Here is a 14755-nt window from a genome sequence, read left to right on the forward strand (position 1 = left end):
AGCTGCTTGTGAAATCCTGAGCTAAATACTTCCTCTAACTCATCTTCTCTTTTATAAGTCTTTAAGAGACTATAAGAAGTCTCAGGGTGACTAACCCTTTGTAGAGGAACACGCAAAGGTGTTGCACTACCACATACAAAGTTATAAACAGAGTGTTCAATGTAAAGCTCGTGTATATCTGTGTCTTTCGGTTTTGTTCACACTTTGCACAACATGTAGAGGGCTTGCAGTAGGCTTGGTAGACCATTTTGGTTAGCTTTTGTAGTCATTTCAAGCTTGCAAATACAAGTTGTGTGCAATCATCGTATAGAGGCAAAATTGTCTAGAAACATACCATCCAAGCAGCTATTCTAGAGGTTTTCTAGCCCTGTAGAGTGGTGCAGAGTATAAGCCAATATAGCACCTAAGAGATACCATGGTAGAACATAGCTGGATGGGCCTTTGGGATAGTATCTAGAGCTAGTTTGCTATCTTATTATGTAGTAGGATCATGTGGACACTTGTGGGGGCTTTTGGCCATAATGAATCACTTGGGACTTTTTGTCGCACGATCGTTCAAAGTTTACAATATCTATGTTTGTAATTTGTATTAACTATCAAGTGTTTGTTGAAATGGTTACTTATTGGATCATGTGTTAAATATTTCCTCTAACTTATCTTCTCTTTTGTAAGTCCTTAAGGGACCATAAGAGGTTTCAGAGAGGCTGACCTTTTATAGATGGACACACAAGGGTGTCGCATGACTTAGGCAAAATTAGCTGTGCTTGTGACAGATGGTACCAAAGCAGGATAAGCACACTTAAAAACACATGACATGGAAATGTAGGAGACCTAATAGGGCTACATTGTGGGCATTCAACACAAATGATTGTTTGAAGAAAACAGGCGTTGAGATGTAGGGAAAGGAGTTACTTAGAGGAAAGGGCATCCAAGATCTGCATTCAAAGGAATGGCCAACCCTTCATACGAGAGACACTACGAGGCAAGCGAACTGTGAAGAACGTGTAATGCACAAAGGTTAGAATGGCTGAGTTCGACCTATGGCTCAACGTTGGCAACTAAATTTGATGGTGCTCAAGGCAAGTAGAGCACTTGGTAAAGGAAGAGATTGTGAAAGGAGGGATGGGTTGCTCGGCGACCAAAAGAGTTGTGCAAAGCTTACACAAGTAAGGGAATTGCTAACTCAAAGAATTCGGTATTCATACAAGAGCTTATATGTGGACAATAGAATGTTTGTAACCATCCCAAGATAACTAAAACTCAGTGCTATGGAATATTAAAACTTTCTCTTATGTATGGGAAGGATACGTCCGTAGAAAACTGAAGTGTGCAATAAGTTCAGCATGTTGCTAATGCTAGTCACAGGTGCCCTACAAACCAATCACGTGAGTGATGATACGAGTGACTTAACATGCAGTCTTTTTACTTATTATTATTATTTGATATTTTATCACTTTATTGCCTATTGATTGAATATATTATGCAATAAGAATCGGATCATGATGAGATCACGATAATGAGATTGATTCGCCTTTAAACACATATCCTAAATAATCTCGGTCATATATTACTCAAGAGGGACATCGAGATAACCGGATAGACTGGTGTGCTATGTTGAATCTCAGATTTTGATGATGAAACCAATTGATAAGTATTTATGATTTAACCTACGTTTTGAGTGACGCAAGATGCTTCGATTAGGGAGAGACAATTAACGCAGGAAAAATCATGTTGGACTGGAGGATCGGTCGACGTATCGACAGAAGGCTTAGGGCCATGGATTTGGGCATCGGGCCAAGAAGAGCAGATATTACGCTAAGGATATCGGAGTTGCGGAGATTAATTGGCCAATTGGGCAATAGGCCGCAAGATCGGACGATGCGCCGAAGAATCGGATGAAGCGTCGATGGACCAATGATATGTCAGACAACTTGATTTATGCTTAGTAATAATTGTCTAGATCGAAGTGTGTTTTTGTGTGTGTAGGATTAACTATGATAGCAAGACATAAAGCAAAATGAAGTCCTAGAGTCAAGAACGCGATTTCATTTGGAGTTCGAGAGTTCGTTGGAAGTCCGGACGTTCGTTGGAAGTTCTGTCGGAACCAACCGAGAAGTCTAGGAGCTTACCAAAGAAGCTCGTCGGAACTCGCCAAGAAGATCGTTGTGAAGTCCAGGAGCTTACAGGGAGACCGCCACCGAGAGATCGTCGGAAGTTGTCGGAAGATCGCCGGAAGAAATCGGACTTATCTTACTTAGATTATGTCTTAGGAATCATAGTTAGCACATAATTGGAGTTGGGATTGGAAGGTAATCTCATTAACTCTGTTAGGGGCCAATTGAGCCTAAAGTTGGGCTGGTTTGGACTGGATTCAAGGCCCAACCAGGGTGTTGAAACCCTGGCCAGTGATGGCATCACCTAGGGAATAGCACCCCAGGTATTCTGGGCGGTGGTACCGTCGGCAATAATGCTGCCAGCGGTGGTGCCGCCTAGTGGCAGATCTTGCGGTGGTAGTACCGCCCAAGAACGGTGGTGGTACCGCCAATACCTAGGAAACTTGGGATGAGACCTTTTTAGGCTTCAAGTTTAAAATCAACTTAAAGCTTATAAATATCCCTCTCATTCCTGGTTAATTAACACACAACTAAGAGCAAAATAAGAAAGAAAACTATGTTGCAATTGTGTGTGAAACTCCTCTCAAAGTTCTAAGTGTTAGAATAGTTTGAGAGAGGAGTAAGTGGGGGTGTAAGGGTTATCTCATAATCCCGGTAAAAGGAGAATCGAGTTGTAAAATGTGGTTGGTCTTCGCCTACCTTCGCCTATTGAAGGAAGACCGATAGTGGATGCCGGTAGCCTCGACATAAGAGGAATCGGTGGAGTGGATATAGGTCACGACGACCGAACCACTATAAAACTCGATTTGCATTTGTATTTGAGCAATTTATCTTTACTATAAACTTTACTTACTGCTTCCAATACATTTATGAATGTGTTTCAAGTTAAAATCTTTACGAAACGGTTTTCGTTGGAATAAATTTTAACGTACGAAGATTTTTGAACCAACGTAATTTTTACCGCTACACTAATTCACACCCCCTCCCCCCCCCTCTTAGTGCTGACTCGTTCCTAACAGTTGGCATCAGAGTCTCGTATTTCTTATTTGGTTTAACACCGAAGAAAAATAGCTCTTTTCGGCTTTCAAGAGGGTCACTCTCTCATTCGTCCTCCCTTTTTCAATGGGATGGACTACACATATTGGAAAACTCGAATGAGAGTTTTCTTGCTTTCTTTAGATTTGAACTTATGGAACATTATTGAAAATGGTTTTCAAATATCTTCTCTTCCAATGAACCATTGGAATGATTTGGAGAAGAAGACATTTTCTTTAAATACTAGAGATATGAATGCTCTATTTTGTGTCTTAGACAAAAACGAGTTTAATCGGGTTTATACTTATGAAACGACTTTCGATATATGACACACTCTCGAAATCACACACGAAGGCACTAGTAGAGTAAAAGATTCTAAAATAAATCTTTTAATGCACGATTTTGAACTATTTCGAATGAAGCCGAGTGAAACCATTGGAGATATGTACACCCGTTTTATGGATGCCATCAATGGTTTAAAAGCTCTTGGCAAATGCTTTTCTAATTTTGAACTCATTAACAAGATTTTACGATCGCTTTCTAAGAATTGGGATTCAAAAATAACGACTATACAAGAATAAAAAAATTTGAATACTTTTTTTTATCGAAAAACTTATCAGGTTTCTAATGACCTATGAAATGACGTGCAATGCACGTAAGGAACTTGAGGACCATTTTCCAAAGGACATGAAGGATTTCGGACTAAGAATAATCGAAGACCACTCGAGTATAAGCTCAAGTGATGGTGAACTTGAACTCCTCATGAAATTTTTAAAACAAGAATCAAAAATTAAAAATGAACTTAAAAAAAAGAAGAAAGCAACTTTGGACGAATCAAGCTCATCCGAAGACGAGGAGAAAAATAAAGGTGAGGTGGCAAACTACGACTTAACGACTTTCTACAATGAGGTAAACAACTCAAATGAACCTCCTTTAATTTATTTTGAAATTACATAATACTTTTCATGAGTTATTTTTAATTTAGTTTAATTATTTTTCTTGAAATTTGCATGTTTAATGATGTAATGAAAATGTCAAAAAAAAAATAGGGATCATGCTAAGTAATTTTGAAAATGATTATGTTTTATGATAAATAAATAAAATAATTTTGATTAAAAATACCTTATGAAATCATGATGCTTTAATGATGCTCTATGATTAATGAAATCATATTTCATTTGAAATAATGATTTGATATGATACTCAATAAGTTTATGTTTCGAATTTATGTATGATGATTCTTGAGATTTATGGATTATCGATTTTTACAATAATGAATATAGCCTTTTCAGTTTTAAACTATGATGTATGGTTTTCATACGAAAAAAACTTAGGCATGCATGTATGAAATCAAATCACTTAGATTAAAACAAAAAGGGGGAATGTATATTTTTCTTGAAAATACCTCTAAAGCTTTTCGATTTTTCAACAAGTGATTCTTAGTGATGAATCTATCTTATATAATCTCTTAAAAAATGATCTTAATTTGACGATTTGAATTTAAATGAGCTTTATCTTGATTTTTCAAAATTTATAACTTGAGATTTCTTATGCACGAATCAAGATTTCCTATGTTTCTTTTATCCACTTATAAAAGAAGAGATTTGTTAAAATAAATCATGTCTTATGACCTTCATGAAAAATTGAGATATTATACATGAATCGAGTTCTCATGAAAATCTATTTACATTGTCTTCATTCAATTTTCTTGAAAAGATATGATTTTGATTATTTGAATTTGAATGAGTTTTTACCTATTTCGTGAATTTGATTCCTTGGAATTACTTGAGATTTGAATTTGAATCATAAAATTTCTTATGCATAAATTGAAATCTTTTCCCCCTATGTTTCCTTTTGCGATTTATTAAAGAGAATATCTTTTTAGGAATTCATGACTGAAAAATTATTTTGAAGATCTTTTATTATTTAATCTCCTATGATTCTACTTGCTATATATTAAAAGGAAGTATTATTGAACTCATGATCTTGGATACTCAGAATCAAATCTTGATATTTTCCTTAATTGAATCAAAATCCCTCACTTTTTATTCTCGAATAATTTTTTGTAGTTTATTAATGAGAATATTTGTCCAAATGAATCACAAATGTTTCCATAATTTTTTTTTTACTCATAACTTGAGATGATGTGCTTTGAAGTTTGGAACATGGTAAACATAAATTGATTTTTCTTTCATCTTTCGAAACTCCCTTGTATTCATTTAGTGTATATCTCATCACCTAATTCTTCTTGATATTTTTTATGTGATGATATAAATGCATGAAATACTCATGATATTATATTGATGCTCTAAAATGATATAAATTTGCTAGCTTATGAGTATCATGTATGATATGATAATTGATTTATTTTTAGTATCATGCATAGAGTAAGGATGATATATAATGTTTTAAAATTGTGCATGTCGTAAATTGAAACTGTAATATTTTAAATGATGATTGGAATATTGATGTAATTATAAATGATGATTTGACATTATGCATATAATATTTTAACTTATGATAATGATGTATGCAATGATGAAATATTCATGATGAAAAATTATTTTAACATTCATGACTTGATTTTTCATCTTTATTATTTATCCTTTATCATGATTTGAAAATTATTGTAAAGAGAAAAAGAGATACAAAATTGTATTCTTCCTTTCTTTTTGACAATGACAAAGGGGGAGATAGTTAGCTTACACGTTTTAAGTAGATGCAAAAACACGCTATCTTGTATATATCAAAAGGTTTGAAAAAACTTACTAGCTTGCATAATGCAAAACTTGTTAGCTTGCTTCATGTAAAACATTATATCTTGCTAGCTTGTTATCTTGTATTATTTTTTAAAAATTTACTAGCCTTCATACTTCAAAGAGAAGTAACACTTGTCAAATTGCTAGCTTGTATATTATAAAATAATATAAAATTTTGCTAGCTTGCACTTTGCAAAGGAAGCAAAAATGACACTTCTCAAAAGAGAAGAAAGAGCGTGCTATCTTGCTTATCTCAAGAAACAAAACTTGCAACTTGCACATTGCAAAAAGAAGCAAGAATCGCTAGCTTACACACTTCAACAAGAAAGCTATCTTGCATTTTCTTTCGAAATTTTTGCTAGCTTGTATAAACTTGCTATCTTACTAATTTGTATATCTAAAACTTGATAGCTTGCATAATGTAGCACTTCCTAAATTTTCAAGCTTACAAATTACATGATGATAAATGCAATATTTGACATTATATCTCCAACACTTGATAGTTGAACTTCTTTTTGTTGATGACAAAAGGGGGGAAGTATGATGCTGTTATGCATAAGTTTATGATAACATGTTGCTTGGATTTTTGAATTCAAGAGTTCTATCAATATGGCATATTGATAGGGAGAGTTTGTTTAAACTCCAGGAGTTAAGGTTAACTCCATCATCAATTGGTTGTCATCATAAAAAAGGGGGAGATTGTTGAATCTCAGATTTTGATGATGAAATCAATTGATAAGTATTTATGATTTGATCTGCGTTTTGAGTGATGTAGGATGCTTCAATCAGGGAGAGACAATTAACGCAGTAAGAATCATGTTGGGCCGGAGGAAAACGTGTCAGAAGATTGGACGTCGGGCCAAAGGATCGGTCGACGTATTGACAGAAGACTTCGGGCCATGGATTTGGGCATCAGGCTAAGAAGAGCGGATATTGCTCCAAGGATATCGGAGTTGCGGAGATTAACTGGCCGATTGGGAAATAGGCCGCAAGATCGGACGAAGCATCGATGGACCAATGACATGCTAGACAACATGATTCATGCTTAGTAATAATTTTTTAGATCGAAGTGTGTTTTTGTGTGTGCAGGATTAACTACGATAACAAGGCATAAAGGAAAATGAAGTCCCGGAGTCAAGAACGCGATTTTGTTGGGAGTTCGAGAGTTCGTCGGAAGTCCGGACGTTCGTCGGAAATTCTGCCGAAACCAACCGAGAAGTCTAGGAGCTTGCCAAAGAAGCTCATCGGAACTCGCCAAAAATATCGTCGTGAAGTCCAAGAGCTTGCCGAGAGATCGTCGGAAGTTCGCCAAAAGAAACCAAACTTATCTTGCTTAGATTATGTCTTAGGAATCGTAGTTAGCACATAATTGGAGTTGGGATTGGGAGGTAATCCCATCAACTCTGTTAGGGGCCAACTGGGCCCGAAGTTGGGCTGGTTTGTGCCGGATTCAAGGCCCAACCAAAGTGCTGAAACCTTGGCCAGCGGTGGCACTACTTGGGGAATAGCACCCCATGTATTCTGGGTGGTAGTACCACCGGTAGTAATGCTGCCAGCGGTGGTACCACCCCTGTCAGGCAATGGTACCGCCCAGTTGTCACGGACAAACTTCTAAACAAGATGTTTGATGTAATGCTTATGTATGTTCGTGTCTTTTGGCATGTACATGCCTTGTACAGCATGTAGAGGGGCGGCCGAAGGCTTAATAGTCCCATTTTAGTTGGGTTGGTGGCCTCTTTAGGCTTGTAAATAAAGGTTGTGTCATGTGGACACGTGCGAGAGATTTTTGATCTGTAATAGACCATTTTACCCTTTATTGTGCCACTGTTCAGAGCTTGTAAAGTCTGTTTGTAATTTGCATTGTCTATTAAGTGTTTTCGAAGATGTTTGCTTGTGGATCCCGATTGAGGCGTTCTCTCTAACCCGTTCTCTCTTTTGTTGGTCCTAAGGGACAATGGGAGGCTTCGGGGAGGCTAACCTTTGCGGACGGACACGCAAGGGTGCCGCACGACTTAGGCAAAACCAGCTAAGCCCATGACAGATGGTATCAGAGCGGGACAAACACTCATAGAAACACTTAGCATGCAAACGTGGGGGACCTAGCGGGGCTGCGTTGAGGGCAGTCAGCACACGCACGACCGTTTGGGGGAAAACGGGCATGGAGATGTAGGGAAAAGGAGTCGCTCGGAGGAGCGGGCATATAACATTGGCATTCAGAGGAATGGCCAACCCTTCGCACAAGAGCCACGAGAACAGACAAGCTTGGAAGAATGCGGAGCGCACAAAGTTTGGGATGGCTGAGTTTGAGCTACGGCTCAACGTTGACAACTATACTTGATGGTGCTCATTACAAGCAAGGCGCTTGGTAAAGGATAAGACCACGCAAAGGAGAATGAGTTGCTCAACGACCAAAAGAGTTATGCAAAGCTCACAGAGGTGAGGGGAATTGCTAACTCGAAGAATTTGGTACTCATGCATGGGCTTGTATGCGGACGATGGAATGTTCACGGCCATCCCAAGGCGACCGAAACTCGGCGCCATGGAGCATTGGAACTTTCTCTTCGGCATGTGAAGGATACATCCGTAGGAGGCTGGAGTGTGCAACGAGTTCAGCATGTTGCTAGGCCTTGAGTGGTGCAGCGGGGGCTGTATTGACGTGGAGTCGCAATCTAGCAAGTGCGTTTGCAGGAGGCAGAACAATGCATAGTTTGTTCAGCAGATCGGAGTAGTCCAAGGGGATGGTGGTCTCCGAAACGAAGAGAGATGTTGCTCCAATGGGACAGTTATCCAAGAGGGAAAAGTCCCGGTTCTCCAGAGGGAGAATCATGTGAGACGGACCTCACATGTTGAGGAGGAGTACCTTAACAAACAACAACTCCACGAAGCTCGATGGACTGAGCAAGCGGCGAGGAGTCGTCGCATGATCTCGCTTGATAGAATGCATTGGTGGATGCATTGCGAGATCAAGTAGGGGAGCGACCCAGAGCAACCCAAATGAAGGCACACTTGGAGTCGATGTGGAGATCGGACTCAAGGGAGGGCTGACCCGTGGAATGGTGGGCACGAGGGCCACCATCAACTCAATGCAAAAACAAGGAGCGGAGCAACTTGGGTGTAACTTGGCGAAGTACTCAAGCCGCATGAAGGGAGCCAGCATAGAAGTTGGAACGTGGAGCAGAGGCATAATGCTTTCCTTAGACAGAGGTCAATGACATGAACTCTTGCAGAGGCAAGAGTAGGATCATGTTACTCCATGGGTCCTTCATTCTGACGGAGCGGACTCATCTTGCATGGTGCCAAAGACGAAGGGAGCTTCGGGGCACATGCACCTTATCTCGGAGAAGCATTTGATGGAGGAACTAAGGCGACTCAATTTGCGGAGGCGAAGTTGGGTTCAGAAGGCCTTAGCACGGGGCAAGAGGACGCAGAGGCGGGTACTCTTGAAGAATATGCCACAGTGTTGCCATTCGAGTTGCTATGAAGGAACCGGTGCGCAGCAGATATTGTGTTGGTAGGGGGCAGAGGCTCAGGATCCAGACAATGGTGCACAAATTACAGTGAAGTCGGTGGACTTCGGGAGCTACTAGGCGACGGACTGTCCTAGAGCGGTGCTTCATCTAGGTGTGACCCAAGAGCGGGTGGATGAAGGTCGATTGCCAAAGGAGCGAACAAAATCAAAGGTGGAGGAGACCCTGTGATGTATTGGCAGAGGCCACACATGGAGGGTGCTAGTCATAGGTGCCCAGCAAGCCAATCACGTGAGTGATGGCACGTGTGACTTGATACAGAATCTTTTTGCTTATTATATTTTGGCGTATATCACTTTATAACTATTGCATAAATGCATACATATATTGTGATGTCCTTGGATTTGTGCAATGGGAATCGGATCGTGATGAGATCACGATAATGAGATCGATTCACCTTTAAACACATATCCTAAATGATCCCGGTCATAGGTTACTCGAGAGGGACATCGTGATAACCGGATAGACTGGTGTGCTGTATACCCGTCCATATGATGGATGCAGCTGGTCTCATAGCTGCTCGTGTAGGGACACTAGGGATACAGTACAGGTGCTCATTGGAGAATGAGTTCACTGATTGATCCGCTTACGGAATGCTGGATGGTTGATGATGCCTTATTGTCAGACAGCGATTCCGTAGTCCTAGTGGTGTATCTGGTCCTTAGACTTGAGACACCAAGGATGTCCTGTATGAGTTCTCCACTCTTTGATACCAGACTTATAGGTTTGGCTGTCCCAGATCTAGTACAGTTGGTCATTGGGAGTGGTAGTCGATCTTACGAGGGCTATTGAGTGTCGATAGAGGATCATCCACTCTCGGCGTCATGAGAGGAATATCCCATGTGTTCTTGCTCAGACAAATCCCTGGCCAGGGTCATTCGGGTTGAGAGAGAAAGAGTTCTCCGGGAGAATCCGATTAGAGCGAGACTCGAGTAGAAACCGTATGGGTCTGACAGCACCATGCTCAATATACGGTCTTTGGGATATTAGATAGATGAGGGACTATAGGTACACGGTAATTGAGGACAGACAGGTCCAATGGATTGGATTCCCCTGTATCGTCTGGGGACTACGATGTAGTGGCCTAGTACGTCCGTAGTCGATGAGTCAAGTGAATTATTACAGAGATAATAATTCACTAAGTTAGAAGGAGTTCTGACGGGTATGACTCATGGCCAGCTCGATATTGGGCCTAGAGGGTCACACACATATGGTAGGTATTGCGATGAGTAGAGATTCAGATATGAGATATCCGACGGAGCCCTTGTCTTATTGGATGCAGATCCAATACCCACTAGGGGAGGACCCATTAGGGTTTGACAGGGGACCTCTATAAATAGGAGGGATTTAGAGCCTCATAGGCTAGAGCCTTTGCTTGCCTTTCCTATTCTCCTCTTCCTCTTCACCTCAGAGCAGGCCTGGAGTCTTGAGGAGCGTCGTCGCAACCCTGCTGTGTGGATCACCGCTAGAGAGGAGGACGCTTGACTTCCTTCACCCTCTCCTAAGGATCTGCAAGGAAACAGGGATATACGATCTCCCTAGGTAACACAATCTACTCTATACGCAGTTTTATGTTTCGCGGATTTTTGCGCACCAATCTTCGCACGACGACGAACATCTTTTTGGGAATCAGGGATTTTGTTTTCTTGTTCTTCCACTGCGCATGTGATGTCGCCCCCATGATTTCCCAACAGAGGGTTCACAATTCGAGTTTATTCCACAAGGATCAGAATGCAATGGAGATGTCACCAGGAGGCGACATGGTGCAGTGGATCGTGGTGGAACAGTTCGTGGCAATGCGATACACATGACATAGTCCCATGAGGGACTAGATCATACGGAGGTATGATCGGGAGCTACTGGAAGCTCCACTTCGGTGAACAACACGACGACAAGAAGGGCTATGGATTCAAGGAGTGAAGGCCATGGTACCGCAGAGGCTGGTCTTCCGTGCGTGCATCAAATTTTACATCGGATGAAAGCCTTGGTCATCAGCATATGGGGGCTGGGTTCCACCAAGGGAAAAGTTCGAATGCAAGTACAGGTGAGTTCCATGGGAGGGACTTGATCATGCAGAGGTATGATCGAAACAGCTGGAGAGTTGGACTGCTCCAGAGCTCATATTCGCTTAAGGGAGCCCGGCAAGTCAGAGGACAAGGCTAAGTAAGCGAACGTTGCTACCAAGGAAGCTAAGGAGAACAGAATCGGTGCAAACCCTACAACGTGATGGCAAAGACCATGCATGAGAGTTACAGTCTGTCTTTCCATCGACCAAACGGACTGCTTGGAGAACACAGAGGTGTTGACGCAAGGGGTCGAAAAGGGCGAGGAAGCAACGACGAGTCCAGAGGGACTTAGCTACCCAAAATCAAGCATCAGTTAGAATGGAGGTGGACCCAGAGGAGTGCCACGGAGACATATCTACTGATCGTGAAGAAAAGGGATGCAGATGTGAGGTGACGAATAGTAGGGCCATGGGCATGGCAGCGCTATGGTACCGCAGAGGCGGGACTTCCGTGAAAGTCATTGATCCCTTGCTCTCATGGAGGGAGAGTGCTTGGTCGTGAAAGGGGCCGAGGAGGTGGAGTATGCAGAGGCAATCTCCAAGTACCGAGACAAGGCTGAAGGGCAGAGGCTGAGGAACTTCGTAAGATCGGTGTCAATGAGCTTCTCATCAAGATAGCCGAAAGTAAAGGACTTCGGGTCATGCAAGAGTACATAACCAAGGAACAAAGCAGGCAGTACGCGGTGCTGTACCTTTGCTACTCAGCGGAGTAGGCGGCAGGGTTGATGGAGAAGACGGTACAATCCCAGAGGCGACCAAACCTATGAGAGAATTACTCCAAGTTGGGGTGAAAACTTCCTGCATTCCTTTTCTTCACGATCAGTAGATATGTCTCCGTGGCTAACTCAACGCAAGGAGTACAAACACTTCAAGTGCTTCAGAAGTGTGAGCAAAGAGCAGGCGAAGGTCAGTAACCAGCTCGATGCATGGAGTATAACCTCGAGGAGGCGGGCGAAGTCAAGTAACCTTTGCCTTCTCAACTCTTAAGAGAATGGGCGAAACCAAGTACCCTAATTCTCTTATCTATCCGGCAGAGGAGCTCTACACATGTTCAAAGACCCTTTGAAGATAATGGAAGATAATAGTTGTTAAATCCTCACCAACGGTGATCAGTGCTACTGAGAGTAGATTGTCTGCTTCATTTCCCAACGAACTGCCAATCGAAAGCGGAAGTGATGCGAACCTACTTGGAAGTGACAACTAAGTGAAAGGAGAGTCAATGAACAAATTTTGTGAAGGAAGGACCCAAAAACTTCAGAAGTTTGCAAGACGATGCTCGTTAAAGCTCCAACAAGCATCCACCCAGTTCAAGCAGCATGAGCATTTAAGAGACTGACGCATAGTAAGGATGGTCTTTTCCTTCATTTGGAGGATCCGCAGGAACCAACATGGATCAACACAACTCAGCCAACCCCACACTAGAGTCAGAGTCATTGGCGAGTTAAAGCCGCATGGCGGATCAAAGGTTCGACTACTCAAAAATAGCAGTGGAGACCAGTTGGGAGCCAAGAGGCGCATTGCAGCTGGAGCAGAAGATTGAAGACTTAGCAAAGGCAAGGAGTTGCAGTGTTGGCAAAGGCTTCGACGAGGACGTCGAAGGAATAAGTGGGGGAGAATGTCATGGACAAACTTCTAAACAGGATGTTTGATGTAATGCTTATATATGTCCATGTCTTTTGGTATGTTCATGCTTTGTACAGCATGTAGAGGGACGACCGAAGGCTTAATAGTACCATTTTAGTTAGGTTGGTGGTCGCTTTAGGCTTGTAAATAAAGATTGTATCATGAGGATACATGTGAGAGATTTTTGGTCTGTAATGGACCATTTTGACCCTTTGTTGTGTAACTGTTCAAAGCTTGTAAAGTCTGTTTGTAATTTGCATTGTCTATGAAGTGTTTTCGGAAATGTTTGCTTGTGGATCTCGAATGAGGCGTTTTCTCTAACCTGTTCTCTCTTTTGTGAGTCCTAAGGGACATGGGAGGCTTCGGGGAGGCTGACCTTTGCGGACGAACATGCAAGGGTGCCGCACGACTTAGGCAAAACCAGCTAAGTCCATGACAATAGTGCAATAGATCATTATGAAATAATTCAAGGCAATGCGACACACATGAGACAAGTCCTATAAGAGGACTTGGTCATATGGATGTATGATTGAGAGTTATTAAGAGATTCACTTTGGTGAATAAATACGAGAACAAGAAGGCCTATGGATTTAATGAGTAAATTTCATGATACCACGGAGGCAAGTTTTATTTGCATGCATCGAATTTTGAATCAGATGAAAGTCTTGGTCATCATTATATAAGAGTTGTATACCACTAAGGGAGAATTTCAAGTGTAAGTACTAATGAGTCCCAAGGGAGACTTGATCATACAGAGGTATGATTTGAGTGCTTAGAGTATTGGAATGTTCCATAGCTCATATTCACTTAAGGGAGCCCGACAAATCAGAGGATAAAGTCGAGTAAGTAAACATTGTTACCCAAGGACATAAATGAGAATAGAATCGGCATGAACCCTACAACATGATGGTGGAGGTCATGCATGTGAGTTGTAATCTGTCTTTCTATCGATCAAGGAGAACTACTCGAAAAATATAAAGGTGTTAAAGTAGATAGTTGAAAGGGGCGAGGAAGCGATGATAAGTAGATAAAAAACTTAGCTATCTAAAATCAAATATCAATTAGAATGGAGGTGGACTCAAAGGGGTATCATAGTGCCACAGATGCTGATCTACCAATCGTAAAGAAAGAGATGCACATGCAAGGCAACAGATTGCAGAGCTATGAGCATGGCAACACTATGATATTATAGAGGTGAAACTTCCATAGAGTTATCAATTCCTTGCTCTTATGGAGGGAGAATGCATGATCGTGAAAGGGTTTGACGATGTGGAGAATACAGAGACAAACTCCAAGTATCAAGACAATACTGAAGGGCAAAAGTTCAAAAACTTCGTAAGATTGGTGTCAACATGCTTCTAATCATTATAACCAAAAGTGGGGGACTTCGAGTCGATGCAGAAATGCTTGACTAAGAAATGAATTAGACAATACGTGGTGTTGTACCTTTTCTGCTCAAAGGAGTATACGATAGAAATGATAAATAAGACAATACAATGCCAGAGGCAATAAAAAATATTGGAGACTTCTCCAAATCGAGATAAAATTTTCTCTTCTGGGGCAAAACTTCTTATATTCCAAAAGTTCTATAGTGATAAGGAGGTGAATCACAATAGTTAACCCAATGCAAGT

The sequence above is a fragment of the Musa acuminata genome, chromosome BXJ2-4, assembly GCF_036884655.1.
Source record: "Musa acuminata AAA Group cultivar baxijiao chromosome BXJ2-4, Cavendish_Baxijiao_AAA, whole genome shotgun sequence".
Taxonomy (NCBI): domain Eukaryota; kingdom Viridiplantae; phylum Streptophyta; class Magnoliopsida; order Zingiberales; family Musaceae; genus Musa; species Musa acuminata.